Here is a 14,255-nt window from a genome sequence, read left to right as displayed (position 1 = left end):
GCTGGCTGACCAAGATCTCTTGAAGAGATCTTTGTTAGGGGTATGTTGGAAAAAAAGCCAGGGGAAGAATTAGTGCCTTCACTTTGGAGCTACTTTTTTGCTGATAACTTGGGTTTTCTTGATAGACTTTAGTCCCAGAAACCCCATATTTACTTCACGAGACGTAGCTCCTCAAAATCAAATTCTATTGTTTAAGAGCCAACACATGCCCAGCTGTGAGTGGAAAGCTGTTTCTGGATAGCTTTCTACCCCTGGGAAGTGATGGAATAGGAACTCAGCGTGCCCCTACCCCCTCCTCTGACCCGATCTCTTTCTTTGACTAGCAAACCCCCATCGAGGCCAGATGAGAGCACGAAACGGTTTTCTTCTAAATTCTAAAGCAGTACACCTTCCGCAGGCTGGTCTGTTTCCCTGCCACTCTGAGTTAGCTGGAGAGCAGAAATCACCATCTCTCAAGCAACCTGAAGACCTCTAAGGTTCCTTTTGGCTCTGACACCATAGGGTTCTTTTTTTATTATTATTTTTTATTTATTTATTTTTTTTATTTTGCTTTATAACAAATTGAATCAGTTCTTTAAGAATCCTCACTGACATGGACCATCACCTGGAAGTTATAGGGTGTGTAACAATATGATGACCAGCAGGTGGCAATGTGTTCCACCTGTGGTGATGGATGCTTGGAAAAGGAATGTTGGTGCCTTCTGTGTCACAAGTTAATGATAAGAGGCTAATCTTTTAATCGAAATAAGCACTGATCTTAAAATGTGAAGATATTAGCTTTTCTCGCAGGAAATTTTCTGTCATAGAAACTGCAAAAAAATCACTAAAGAACCAACAATGATGGTCCTTCCAAGTCAAGATTTTATCCTGATTGGAAAGAGAGGCCGTCTCCGGTTGGGAGAGCAGATTGGTTGGAAGCTTTATTTACCTCCTGTCAGCTTTTAGGGTAATTTGATTGTGAAAGTGTGAATTTTCTGGACAGAAAAGGGGAAGGTATTAAATTGGTTAAAATAAAGGAAGTTTAATATCTGTTATGTCACAAATCAGTGTTAAAACACTAAAACTGTAACCAAAATAAATGTCTTACATTACCAAAAAAAAAAAAAAAAAAGAAAAGAAAAGAAAAGAAAAATGTCAACCTCTGAAAAATGTTGACGTTTATATACAATATAGTCAATTTTATGTTCTTTAAAGAATGTGAATTCTGATGTGTTGGATATTTCCTTTCTGTATATTTTTGTATTATTTTTTGGTATCTTTGTTCTGTAACCTATTGAGAGATGTTTTTATGCCTATGATTATAGATTTATTTCTCCTTTTAGTTCTGTTGTTATTTACTTTAGCCATTTTAAAACTCTGTTAATGAGTGCATACAGATTTAGAATTGTAATGTATTCCTTGTAGGTAGAACCTGTATATATTGAAATGTCCTTTTTATTTTATATAGTGCTTTTTGCCCTTAAGTTTTTCTGTCATATATTAATGTAACTATACCTTCATTCTTTTGGCTAGTGTTCTACAATGTAATTTTTCTCCTTTTCCTTTTCCTTCTAAATCTGGGTATTTATACTTAAAGCATGTTTCTTGTAAGCATTATACTGTTGAGTTTTGTTTAATGTCATCTGGAAAACTTAGTTCTTTGATACATTTAGTCCTTTTATAATTTATGTATTTTAGTCTGTATGTGTTTGGGTAAATCTTGTATTCTATTTGTTTTATCTGTTTCATTTCTCTTTTTATCTTCTTTCTTATCTTCTTTGGATAGTCTCATTAAAATCTATCATTTGAATTCTTAATTTTTCACTTCCAGGTTTCCACTGGCTTTAAAATAATTCTCTGAAAATTTTAATCATTTAACATGTTTTTCTATATTTTTTAATTTCCTTGAATATACTAATCATAGTTATTTAAAAATCATATTCAGCTAATTCTAATACCTCATTTATCTGCAACTCAGTTTCTATTATTTTTTTTCCTCTTCATTTTTGGTCATGCAATTGTGTTTTATATCATTCTGGTAATTTGGATTGCATATCTGAACAAAAAGTTACAAAAGCTCCAGGTAATATTATCTTCCTGTGTGGAAGTTTATTTTTCCCTCTGCAGGAAAGATAGTGTAGCAGTTATCGCTTTAGCCTGTTGATGTGAAACAAAACATTTGCCAGATATTTCTTCAGCAAAGACGGCTTTATTCAGGATTGGCAGAGAATTGCATTTCAGGGTCTGCAACCCTGGCGAGCCATATATGAGTCCCCCAATGGCAAGGGAAGGAGAACAGTTTTATAGAGAGGGAGAGGAAGTTGGGTGGCTATAGTAAAGACTGCGTCCACGGCTTTTCATTGGCTGAGTCCATACCAGTAAAGGAGTCTCTTTTTCCTCCTGGGCTCTGCTATCCTTGCAGGGCATGAGAGCTCCCCCTGCTGGTCTCCCGACTCTGTGTGGGATTTTTGTTTATTAATTTTTTCCAAGTCAAATAAGGAACTGTGCTGGCTCAAAGTTGAGTTTCAGCCTGCAAAGAGTCATCTACTTCTGGTTTACCTTTGGTCTTTCTCGGTTTCTACTCAGGGCCAAATGTATTTTGTGGGGTGCTACACTCTGGATTGTCCTTAATTCTAAATTTTGTTTCAGGAGACTTCAGAAAAACTCTGCTTTCAGAGGTTTTATATGCTTACATTATTGCCTTTGTACCCTGTGAATCTCTGTAATCAGTAATTGCCTTGAGGGGAAAGCTGGCCATGCCTTAGAGATCCTCCAAGTCTCTGCCAACCATCTGGAATGCTGAAAGACTGCTAGTTTCTCTCTCTCCTAGCAGCAGCCTTTTCCTGGGATTTTGGTACTGGAATCTTAGCTTCCTATTCATGCTCAAAATGGTAAATATCCTCACAGTAAAAATCGGCTTTGAGTTTTTAAATTTTTCTTTCCCCTGTATAGAAAGAATCTTAGCTTTGTGATTTTCATTGCTCCCTCAGCTCTCTGCTGTCTTTAAAATATGAATTCTGTATCTCATCAGACTTTTTTAGTTGTTCTGTGTGGAGCAGAAAATGGCCACTAGCTATTCCACTCAAAGTTGGAAATAAATATTTCCAAACAGAAATTTGAAATCTACAAAGATGTTCTTCAGTGATGGGATGGTTAGATAAAGTATGGTTGCTCCATATTCTAGAAGATAATGCATTAGGTTAAAAGATGAGATAAATCAGTTTGTACTAACATGTAATAATCTTTAAAAATACATTAAGTGAAAAAAGCAATATGAAAAATAATGTGTAAAATGTGTAATTATGGTTTAGAAATATAAAATAATACCCTATATTCTTAAAAGTATTTAAGTACATGTGCAAAGCAATTATAATAAGATTTATAAAAATACACAATAGGCTAATAGCTGTGATTTCTTCTTTCCTGGATAGAGGACTTGAGATTTATCAATAATGTTTCCATTTTTAAATCAAATATAATTGAGAGATTACTGTGGAACTAAAAAATTTAGGAGGAAAAGAAAACATTCTCCAAAATGATAAAATAGTCAGTGCACATCTATTTACATGACCAAGTTCTTTATTTAGAGTTGTCTCCATACTTTTCTTGAAAGAGTTAACGTGATAGGAATTTCCAGATATGAAGGTTGAAGTTTTCCAAAGCATTTTAGAAGAATGTATACAAAGAACTAGGTGAGAGAAAGTGAGATGGGATCTTAATTTCAAATTCTATATATGATCTATGACTTCTCTAGATAGACCATGTTTTAGAAATCAGAAGTGTTTACATGTGGTGTTGTGTGTATATACATACACATGTATATCTCTACTGCAAAGAAAAAGACATAAACAGAGGGATTAAGCAAGAAAAAGACCAAAAAAATCAAAACATAAAATACCTAATAAGAGAGAAAAACATTGTAAAAGATACAATTTAGAATTATAACACACAAATCATCTTCCTAAACAATGTGCATGGTATAGTAAACAGACCCAATACAAAGCTAAATTTATAACTTTAGTAAAAGCCACAGAGACACAACTGACAATACACTGCTATTCTTCACTGTGAAAGAACAGATTTTTGTTATTTAGTATAGCTTCTGCAAAAATAGAACTCATATTATTTTTACAAATACAGAAACTAAAAATGGATTGTTTATTTTTTAATTTCATGTTAAGATTATATATGGGGCTTCCCTGGTGGCGCAGTGGTTGAGAGTCCGCCTGCCGATGCAGGGGACGCGGGTTCGTGCCCCGGTCTGGGAAGATCCCACATGCCGCAGAGTGGCTGGGCCCGTGAGCCATGGCTGCTGAGCCTACGCGTCCGGAGCCTGTGCTCCACAGCAGGAGAGGCCACAACAATGAGAGGCCTGCGTACCACAAAAAAAAAAAAAAAAAAAAAAAAATTATATATGAAGTTCAATATTAAACACATTTCATGTACATGATATTGGGTTGGCCAAAAAGTTCATTTGGGTTTATAGAAAAACCTGAACGAAAATTTTGGCCAGCCCAATACTTTTTAAAAGTTGAAATGAATTTTGAGACACTCTGATTTCAATGTCGTTTCTGAAAAGTCTTTGAAATTGACACTAAAATATTAATACAATTGTCATTTCCTTTTAGAAGTTCCTATATTTGCCAAGTAAAAATCTGGGTTTCGGGCTTCCCTGGTGGCGCAGTGGTTGGGAGTCCGCCTGCCGATGCAGGGGACACGGGTTCGTGCCCTGGTCTGGGAAGATCCCACATGCCGTGGAGCGGCTGGGCCCGTGAGCCATGGCCGCTGAGCCTGCGCGTCCAGAGCCCGTGCTCCACAACAGGAGAGGCCACAACACTGAGAGGCCCGCATATAGCAAAAAAAAAAAAAAAAATCTGGGTTTCTAGGTGGGAGACCTTGTACTAATACCAGTTCTTTGGCTGGTATTGTTCCTCCAGTCACTGAAAATCCTTACAATCTCAAGTAAATATAAGTGTATCATCAGCCCTCCTTTCCTTAAGACAATCCCTTGAGGTGACAAACCTGTGAGTAAAACATGTTTTAAAAGCATTATTTTTAGCTTTACATTTTAATCTGACCCAAGGGGCATGTTGACATGACCGATTAAATGTCATTTCTGTTCTTCGTCTGTGCCAGTTCATTTTTGCTAAGATATTGCTTTAAGTAGAAACTTCCGACGAGATTGTCATTTTGAGGTTGTGGAATTTAGAAATTCTCTGTAACAACATAATAAGTTGTCAGCTTGTCAAAAATTTATCTTATCTTTCATATGCTTTTGAAACAGTTTGAGATAAAGCTTTTTCTGGCTGTGATGACTTTCTGATTTATTAGAACCAGCACTGCACATCTTTTGCTCATAACCATGTGACTTGATACAGGAACACTTTTTTTCATGAAGCTTAAAAAGTCAGTTCTGAGGAACTGTACCTTATTTTTCACAATGACAACTCTGAGATTGTGGGATTTACTCTCTGTATAAATGAAAATTTTACTTTAGACACCCATCCCTACATGGCAGAAATAAAAACATTTTCAGGGTGATGATGATTGCTGCTAAATTTGTGGTAGAACAAATCAAAGCACCATTAGGTCAATGGCATGCAACAACTGTGGTGCCTTGTTTGAGCACGCAGGTGACATTTTTATGTGTCTTTACATAGAAAGTAATAGAAATACCCCCGAGTTATAATCCCTTTAACGTACAGTGAATGTTCTCTATGCTGGTGCTATAAAAAATGTTTAAGATTTGCGATCATTTACGATTTATAATCGTTATTAGACAGTTGGTCAGAGCAGAAAATGGGGCTCCCTTTCCTGGCATCACAAGGCTATCTAAGTTGCCCATAGCTTCCTTTCTGTAGAGGACAAGGGAGGAAATGACAGTCTAAACCATTTAGACTTTATTCAAAAGAGCTTGAAAGAAATGGTTTTAATTGGAGAGGACTGCAATAACTTTGGTTCAAGCAAACTTCAATTCTACCCACACTTCCCAGCTTGAGGAAGATTAGATGACTTATAGAAAATAAGGGGCTGCATTGTTCCATTTTTCATGCACATCTCAGTAAACATACATTCTTTTGTCTTGTTAACGCATCACAGAGCCTACAAACCTTTTGATTACAAAGAAAGTTTCCCCACAAGGCGTGGAAAAGCAGTTTTGTAGGTTTCCTGCATATGTTTACACAGCATTGGATTCAGACACACTGTTCTGATATCCCAAGTCATGGAATACCAGGCCTTCTTAAGATTATAGGACACTTAGGGTTATACTGCCTGTCTATGGCCAAAACTTCCATTTGCCAAGTTCTTTGGACATTCACCCTTCTGCTAGTCAATTCAGACGCTTGTCATCCATTTGTATACTTTTTGGCTATCTTGAGGGGACTAAATTATTATATTGTTATTGATATTCTTTTCTCTCCACCTTCCCTTTCCTTCCTTCCTTCCTTCCTTATTCCCTTCCTTCTTTTTTACAAACAACTGAGTGTTGTCACTGCTTCTGTCTTTCCACTGAAGAAGACTATATATATGCCTGGGATTTCCCAAGGGGTACAAACTTGCCTGAGAATATTTTAATCAAGACAAAAGCACAAAAATATAAGAATATTCAATTTTCTAAGAATATTCAAGGTTAGTAAAACAGTAGTCTTATAAAATCAAGTTTTTGAAAGTTTTCAGACGTAAGATGTTGGAAAAAATTGTGAAAGCTGGTGAAATTTCAAATTCTATAGAACTGAATTACAGCTTCAAGTTATTTATTTTGAACTAATATTATTCAAATTAAGACGATTGTACATTTCCTAGTAATGCTATTTTATTTATAGATTTCAATGAGTAGGTCTTCATACCTCCAAAATTAATCTCAGAGTAATCTGAGAAAAATGAACAGGTCTTATACCAGGCCCAAGAATAATAAGGGTATTTTTAAGCAACCCAGAAGACCATCTGGGACAAATGGAATGTGAGCTTCTATTTCTGGGTATTTTGTCAAAGGAATTAGGCTGAATGTAGCAATAACCAGTTTCTCTTATCTTTGCTTAGAATTGATACAAAGCAACCTTTTTTTTTTTTTTTTTTTTTTTTGCGGTAGGCGGGCCTCTCACTGTTGTGGCCTCTCTCCCTGCGGAGCACAGGCTCCGGACGCGCAGGCTCCGGATGCGCAGGCTCAGCGGCCATGGCTCACAGGCCCAGCCGCCCCGCGGCATGTGGGATCCTCCCAGACCGGGGCACGAACCCGTGTCCCCTGCATCGGCAGGCGGACTCTCAACCACTGCGCCACCAGGGAAGCCCCAAAGCAACCTTTTAATGAAGGATAATAACAAAGCTAGTTTTATGTATTATTCCAAATTTCTTTTATCAGTTAAGAAATAATAATTTAGTAACTTTGGCTTAAATTCTTATGAACAACTAGACATACCTTAAAAAATAAAAGAATTTACAAAATTTACCTAAAGATTAAAGTCAGTGATAAATTATGTTATTAGAGTGCATTTAAGGAGATGTGTGACTCCTGTTGAGCATTTGTTTGTTTCAGACATGTCTATAAGGAGGTCCAGTGTTTGCTGGATTTTTCTGTAAACCACAGTATCTCTTATTCTTTTATTCTTCATAGCACTCAAGCAGTTACATAGCCATAGTTATACAGAGGAGATTTTGAAATATACTGATTACCAGGCTGCATTTTCAGACCAATTAAATCAGAATATGATGAGTAATACCAGGCAGGGATCATTTTTCAAAGCTTTCTAGAGCCTTTATCAACAATTTAAATTTCATAATTGTTACACTGAATCTTACTTCAGTTATAATTAGAAAATTCTGATGGCTAAACATAAATCATTATCCAGAAAATTCTCACCACTGATTCCTCCATCTGTATTGGCATATGGTCTAAAATATAATAAAATATAGTCTGCTGGAAACTGCAGTGTAAAATTATGTATTAGGTGTTGTTCATTTTCATAAGCTTCTAAAGCTTGTGATACTACGTTTGGTCTCTCATATTTTATTTATGAATTTCACAAGATTATGTGAAATGTCTGAGCCCACTGTTTGTGATCAAGATAATTTTATTCAGTAAACAAAGTAGTTTGAACCAAGAAAATTCTGTTAAATATGAAAATATTTAATTTTCCTATAAATCTGTAAAGTTTATCACATGTAATTTAAAAAAAACCCAATATGCAATACAATTGCATGCATATCTACTATGATATATAGGAAGAATCAAAATTTCTTAAAATGGATTATAATCTGTTAGCAGATTAATACACATTTCTTGGTATAGGAAAATTTAAATCGTTGTTAAAATATTCACCATTTGATATGCAACTTAATGGATGATATGGCATTGTAATAAAGGTATTCAATTTTGCTGTTATGATTTTTAGAAAAGAAATATAAATCAATTATAATATAGTGAGCACACAGGAATTTACTATATGAAGATAGGAGTGCTAAATTTTCAGGGACCAGGACTTGTTTAGACTAACTTCATACCTAAATTTACCTCTAACTTGAAATAATCAGAAGTGTAAAAGCATTTTGTCTTTTGCTTATTCTCAAAATAAAAATTGATCATCACTTTACTTCAAAGTTTTGTGCACTGTTTACTTGATAGCATTTCATTTTCTCACGTTATCCTATTGCATTTATAGAGTTAGATTTTTATTAAATATGGTTCATAGCAAATTTTATTCCATCATTCCTAGACTGGTTACCTTCAAGGCAATGTAATATTCTTTCCAGGTGCGGTATATTTTAAATCATTTAAATTATATTCTATCTTTCAGACAAAGGTCTGAACTAGAAGACTAGAATCTAGGTCAGATCTTGGTTGATTTCATCTTAATAACTGAGCATTGTCAAAATTAGACAGATTCCTAACAGAATATTAGGTGTAAATATGACCTTAGACTATGCCTTGTCCTAGCCAGTGCCTTATAAATGAGAAAATGCAGACCCAATGTGATTAAATCACCTCCTCAATCCTATTTCAACTTTCTAAACTCCATCCATTAATAAATTCAAGCATTTGATACATACTTGTCAAAGGAACTTGATGAATTTGTTCGATAATAAATATGATAGATAAAGGTAGTTAAAAGCTGAATACAAAATACTCTGCTTACCAAATAATTCAACATTGTTTAAATCTGCTTTTTGTATTACACCAGAGAATAATCTTTGCGTACTTGAACAGCTAAAATTACTGAAAAAGTTAATTGGCAAAGGAAGTGCTCAAATTATAGTTGAAGTTGGACAGAGCCAAAATAAGTCCAGTTTAGACTGTTTTGAATGGTGGGGGAGAGGCTTATCTAAAGCATTATTTGAGGCTTATCTAAATCAAATAAGTACCTACTCTTTTACAGACAATTTTTTAGAGTAGTTTTAAGTTTGCAACAAAACTGAGGGGAAGGTACAGATTTCCCATATACCCTCTTACCCCACACATATGTAGTCACCCCCATTATCAATATCATTTACCTGATCTTACTAAGGGTGAATCTACATTATCACATTATAATCATCCAAAATTAAGAGTTTACTTTAGGGTTTCCTCTTGGTATTGTATATTCTATGGGCTTGGGACAAATGTTTAATGACATATATCCGTTATTATGGTATTACACAGAGCAATTTCAGATCCTCTTTAAGGCAGTGAAACTGTGCTCTGCCAATTAATCTATCTACCACCCTGCTCCCTGGTAACCCCTCATCTTTTTATTGTATCCATAGTTTTGCCTTTTCCAGAATACCATATATTTTGAATCCTACAGAAGATAGCCTTTCAGACTGGCTTCTTTCACTTAGTAATATGCATTCATGATTTCTCCACATCCTTTTATGACTTGACAGCTCATTTCTTTTTTGCACTGAGTAGTACTCCATTGTCTGAATGTACTCTGGTTTATTTATCCATTCACCTAGTGAAGAACACCTTGGTTGCTTCCAAGTTCTGTCCATTGTGAATAAAGCTGCTGTTAACATTATATGCAGGTTTTGGTGTGGATAGAAAATTTCAACTCCTTTGGATAAATGCCAAGGGTTATGTTTGCTGGATCATAGAGTAAGAGTATGTCTAGCTTTATAAGAAATGTCAACTTGCCTTCCAAAGTGGCTGGCCCATTTTGCATTTCCACCAGCAATGGATGAGAAATCCTGTTGTTCCACAGCTTCATCAGCATCTGGCGTTGTCAGTGTCCTAGATTTGACCATTCTAATGGGTGTGTGGAGGTATCCTATTACTTTTTTTTTTTTCCTTGGTATGTGGGCCTCTCACTGTTGTGGCCTCTCCCGTTGCAGAGCACAGGCTCCGGACGCACAGGCCCAGCGGCCATGGCTCACGGGCCCAGCTGCTCCATGGCATGTGGGATCCTCCCAGACCGGGGCACGAACCCGTTTCCCCTGCATCGGCAGGCGGACTCTCAACCACTGCGCCACCAGGGAAGCCCTCCTATTACTTTTTAATTTGCATTTGCCTGATGATGTATGATGTGAAACATCTTTTCCTATGCTTATTTGCCATCTGTATATATTCTTTGATGAGGTCTCTGTTAAGGTCTTTTGCCCAGTTTTTAATTGGGTTGTTTGTTTTCCTACTGTTGAGTTTTAAGAATTCTTAGTATTTTTGGATAACAGTTCTTTATCACATGTGCCTTCTGCAAATATTTTCTTCTTCTGTATCTTCTCAGTCTCTTAAAATTGTCTTTCATAAAGCAGAAACATTTAATCTTAATGAAGTCCAGCTTACCAGTTATTTGTTTCAAGATAATATCTTTGGTGTTATATTTAAAGAGGCATCATCATGCCCAAGGTCATCTAAGTTTTCTCCTATGTTATGTTCTAGGAATTTTATAGTTTGGGATTTTACATTTAAGTCTGTGATCCATTTTGAGTTAATTTTTATGAAAGGTGTAAGGTAGTGTCTACATTCAAGTTTTTGCATGTGGGTTCCCAGTTTTTTTAGCAGTATTTGGTGAAGAGACTATCTTTGCTCCATTGTATTGCCTTTTCTCCTGTCAAAGATAAATTGACTATATACATGAAGCCTATTTACGGACTCCTTGTTCTATTTCAGTGATCTATTTGCTTATTCTTTCATTAAACACATTGTCTCAATTGTTGTAACTTTATAGTAAGTCTTGAAGTAGAATAGTGTCAGTCTTCCAACTTTGTTCTTAATATCGTGTTGGCTATCCTGAGTCTTTCACCTCTCCGTATAAACTTTAGAATCATTTTATTGAAAGCCATAAAATAATTGGGACTTTTATTGAGATTACATTGAATTTATAGGTTAAGTTGGGAAGAATGGATATCCTGACAGTACAGTTTTACTATCCATTAACATGGAATATATCTCCATTTATTTAATTCTTTGTTGCTGTTGATCAGAATTTTTTAGTTTTCCTCATGTAGATCTGTACATGTTTTGTTAGATTTATACCTAAGTCTTTCATTTTTGGGGGTGCTAATGTAAGTGGAATTGTGTTTTTAAATTCAAAATCTACTTGTTCATTGTTATATAGAAAATCACCTAACTTTTATATATTAAACTTGTATCCTGCAACCTGCTATAATCACTTATTAGTTTCAGGAGTTGTTGATTCTTTCATATTTTCTACATAAACAATCTTGTCATCTACACATAAAGATACTTTTATGTCTTTCTCTCCGATCTGTATATCTTTATTTCCTTTTCCTGCCTGTTGCATTAGTAATGACTTCCAGTATGATACTGAAAAGGAGTGATGAGAGGGAACATCTGTGCCTTGTGCCTGATCTTCATAGGAAAATTGAGTTTCTCACCAGTAAGTATGGTGTTACCTATAGGGTTTTTGTAGACAGTCTTTGTCAAGTTGAGGACTTGATTCCTAGTTTACTGAGAGGCTTTATCATGAAAGCGTACTAGTTTTTGTCCCGTATTTTTTCTGCATCTACTCATACCATGTAATTTTTCTGTTTATGTGATGGATTACATTAATTGAATTTTGAATGTTGAACCTGCTTTGCATAACTGGGATAAATCTCACTTGGTTGTGCTGTATAGTTTTTTTATACTTGTTTTGATTTGACTTATTAGTATTTAATTGAGGATTTTTATATCTGTGGCATGAGAGATATTGGTCTGTAGTTTTACTTGTTTGTATGTCTTTGTCTGGTTTTGGTATTAGGGTAAAGCTGACCTCACAGCACAAATTTGTAAGTATTCTCTCTGCTATTCTCTGAGAGATGATAGAGAATTGATATCATTTCTTTCTTAAATGTTTGGTAGAATTGACCAGTGAACCCACCTAGGCCTGGTGCTTTTTGTTTTGGAAGAACATTAATTATTGATTGAATTCCTTTAATAAATATAGTCTTATTCAGATCATCTATTTCTCCTTTTTTAAGTTTTGACAGATCATAACTATCAATAATTTGTCCATTTTCTAGTTTATTAAATTTGTGGGCATAGAGTTATTAATAGTATATCTTTTATTCTTTGAATGTCCATGTCATCAGTATGATCCTCCTTCTTTTATTTTATTAGTAATTTGTGTCCCCTCTCTTCTTTTCTTAGCCTGGCTGGAGGTTTATCAATTTCATTGACATTGACAAAGAACCAGCTATTGGGTTTCATTGATTTTATTTATTGATTTCTTGCTTTCAGTTTTATTTGTTTCTGATTATTATTTCTTTTGTTTTGCTAACTTTGGGTCTACCTTGCTCTTCTTTTATTCAGTTCTTAAGGTGGAAACTTAGATCACTGATTTTAGATCTTTCTTCTTTTCTAATACATTCATTCAATGCCATAAATTTCCCTCTCAGCACTGCTTTCACTGTATCTCATAAATCTTGATAAGTTGTGTTTTCTTTTCCCTCTGCTTTGAGATATAATTGACATATAACATGGCATAATTTCAGGGTATACAACATGTTGATTTGATACACTTATATATTGTAAAATAAGTACTGCCATAGTGTTAGCTAACACCTCCATGATGTCACATATTACCTCTTCTTTTTGTGGTGAACATTTAAGCAACTTAGCAACTATCAACTATACACTACAGTATTATTAACTATAATCCCTCCATGTTGTACATTAGCTCCCCAGAAGTTATTTGTCTTAAATCTGGAAGTTTGTACCCTTTGATCAACATCTCCCCATTTCCCCCACCTACCATCCCCTGGAAAACCCCATTTTACTCTATTTCTATGAGAGCAAATTTTTTAGATTTCATGTTTAAGTGATATTACACAGTATTTGTCTTTTTCTGCCTAGCTTATTTCACTTAGCATAATTCCTTAAGGTCCATCCATGTTGTTGCAAATGGCAGGATGTTCTTCTTTCTCATGGCTGAGTAGTATTTTTATATTATTTATACTATATGCACACACACACAACCCACATCTATTTTTATCTGTTTATCTGTATTGGACACTTGGGTTGTTTCCATGTCTTGGCTATTGTGAATAATGCTGCAACTAATATAGGAGTGCAGATATCTCTTCTACATTCTGTTTTCATTTCCTTTGGATATATACCCAGAAGTGAGATTGCTGGATGTGTTTTTAATTTTTTGAGGAAACTCCATACTGTTTTCCATAGTGGCTGTACCAATTTACTTTCTCAAAAATATTGCAAAAAAATCTATTTCTCCACCAACATTGGTTACATCATGACTTTTTGATAATAGTTATTCTAACAGGTGTGAGGTGATATCTCATTGTGGTTTTTATTTGTATTACCCTGATTATTAGTGATGTTAAGCACCTTTTCATGTACCAGTTGGCCCTTTGTTTGTCTTCTTTGGAAAAATGTCCTCTGCCTGTTTTTTAATCAGATTGATTGATTGCTTGTTTTATGATATTGAGTTGTATAAATTCCTTATATATTTTGGATATTAACCCCTTACTAGATATATGATTTGCAAATATTTGCTCCCATCCCTAGAGTGCCTTTTAATTTTGTTGATTATTTCTTTCTTTGTGCGTTTTAGTTTAATGTATTAATTTTTACTTTTGCTGCTTTTACTTTTGTTGTCATATCCAAAAAATTGTGGCCAAGACCAATGTCAAGATCGTCCCCAATATCTAGGAGGTTTTTTTTGTTTGTTTTTGGAGTTTTATTGTCTAGGAGTTTTATTACTTCATACCTTATGTTTAAACCTTTAATCCGTTCTGTGTTAATTTTGGTGAGTGGTGTAAGATAGGGGTCCAGTTATATTCTTCTGCATGTGATTACCCAGTTTTCCCAGCACCATTTATAAAGGTACTATGCTTTCTCTGTT

The sequence above is a fragment of the Hyperoodon ampullatus genome (assembly GCF_949752795.1).
Source record: "Hyperoodon ampullatus genome assembly, chromosome: 4".
Taxonomy (NCBI): domain Eukaryota; kingdom Metazoa; phylum Chordata; class Mammalia; order Artiodactyla; family Ziphiidae; genus Hyperoodon; species Hyperoodon ampullatus.
The sequence above is the reverse complement of the archived record's forward strand: the minus strand, read 5'-3'. Positions refer to the sequence as shown.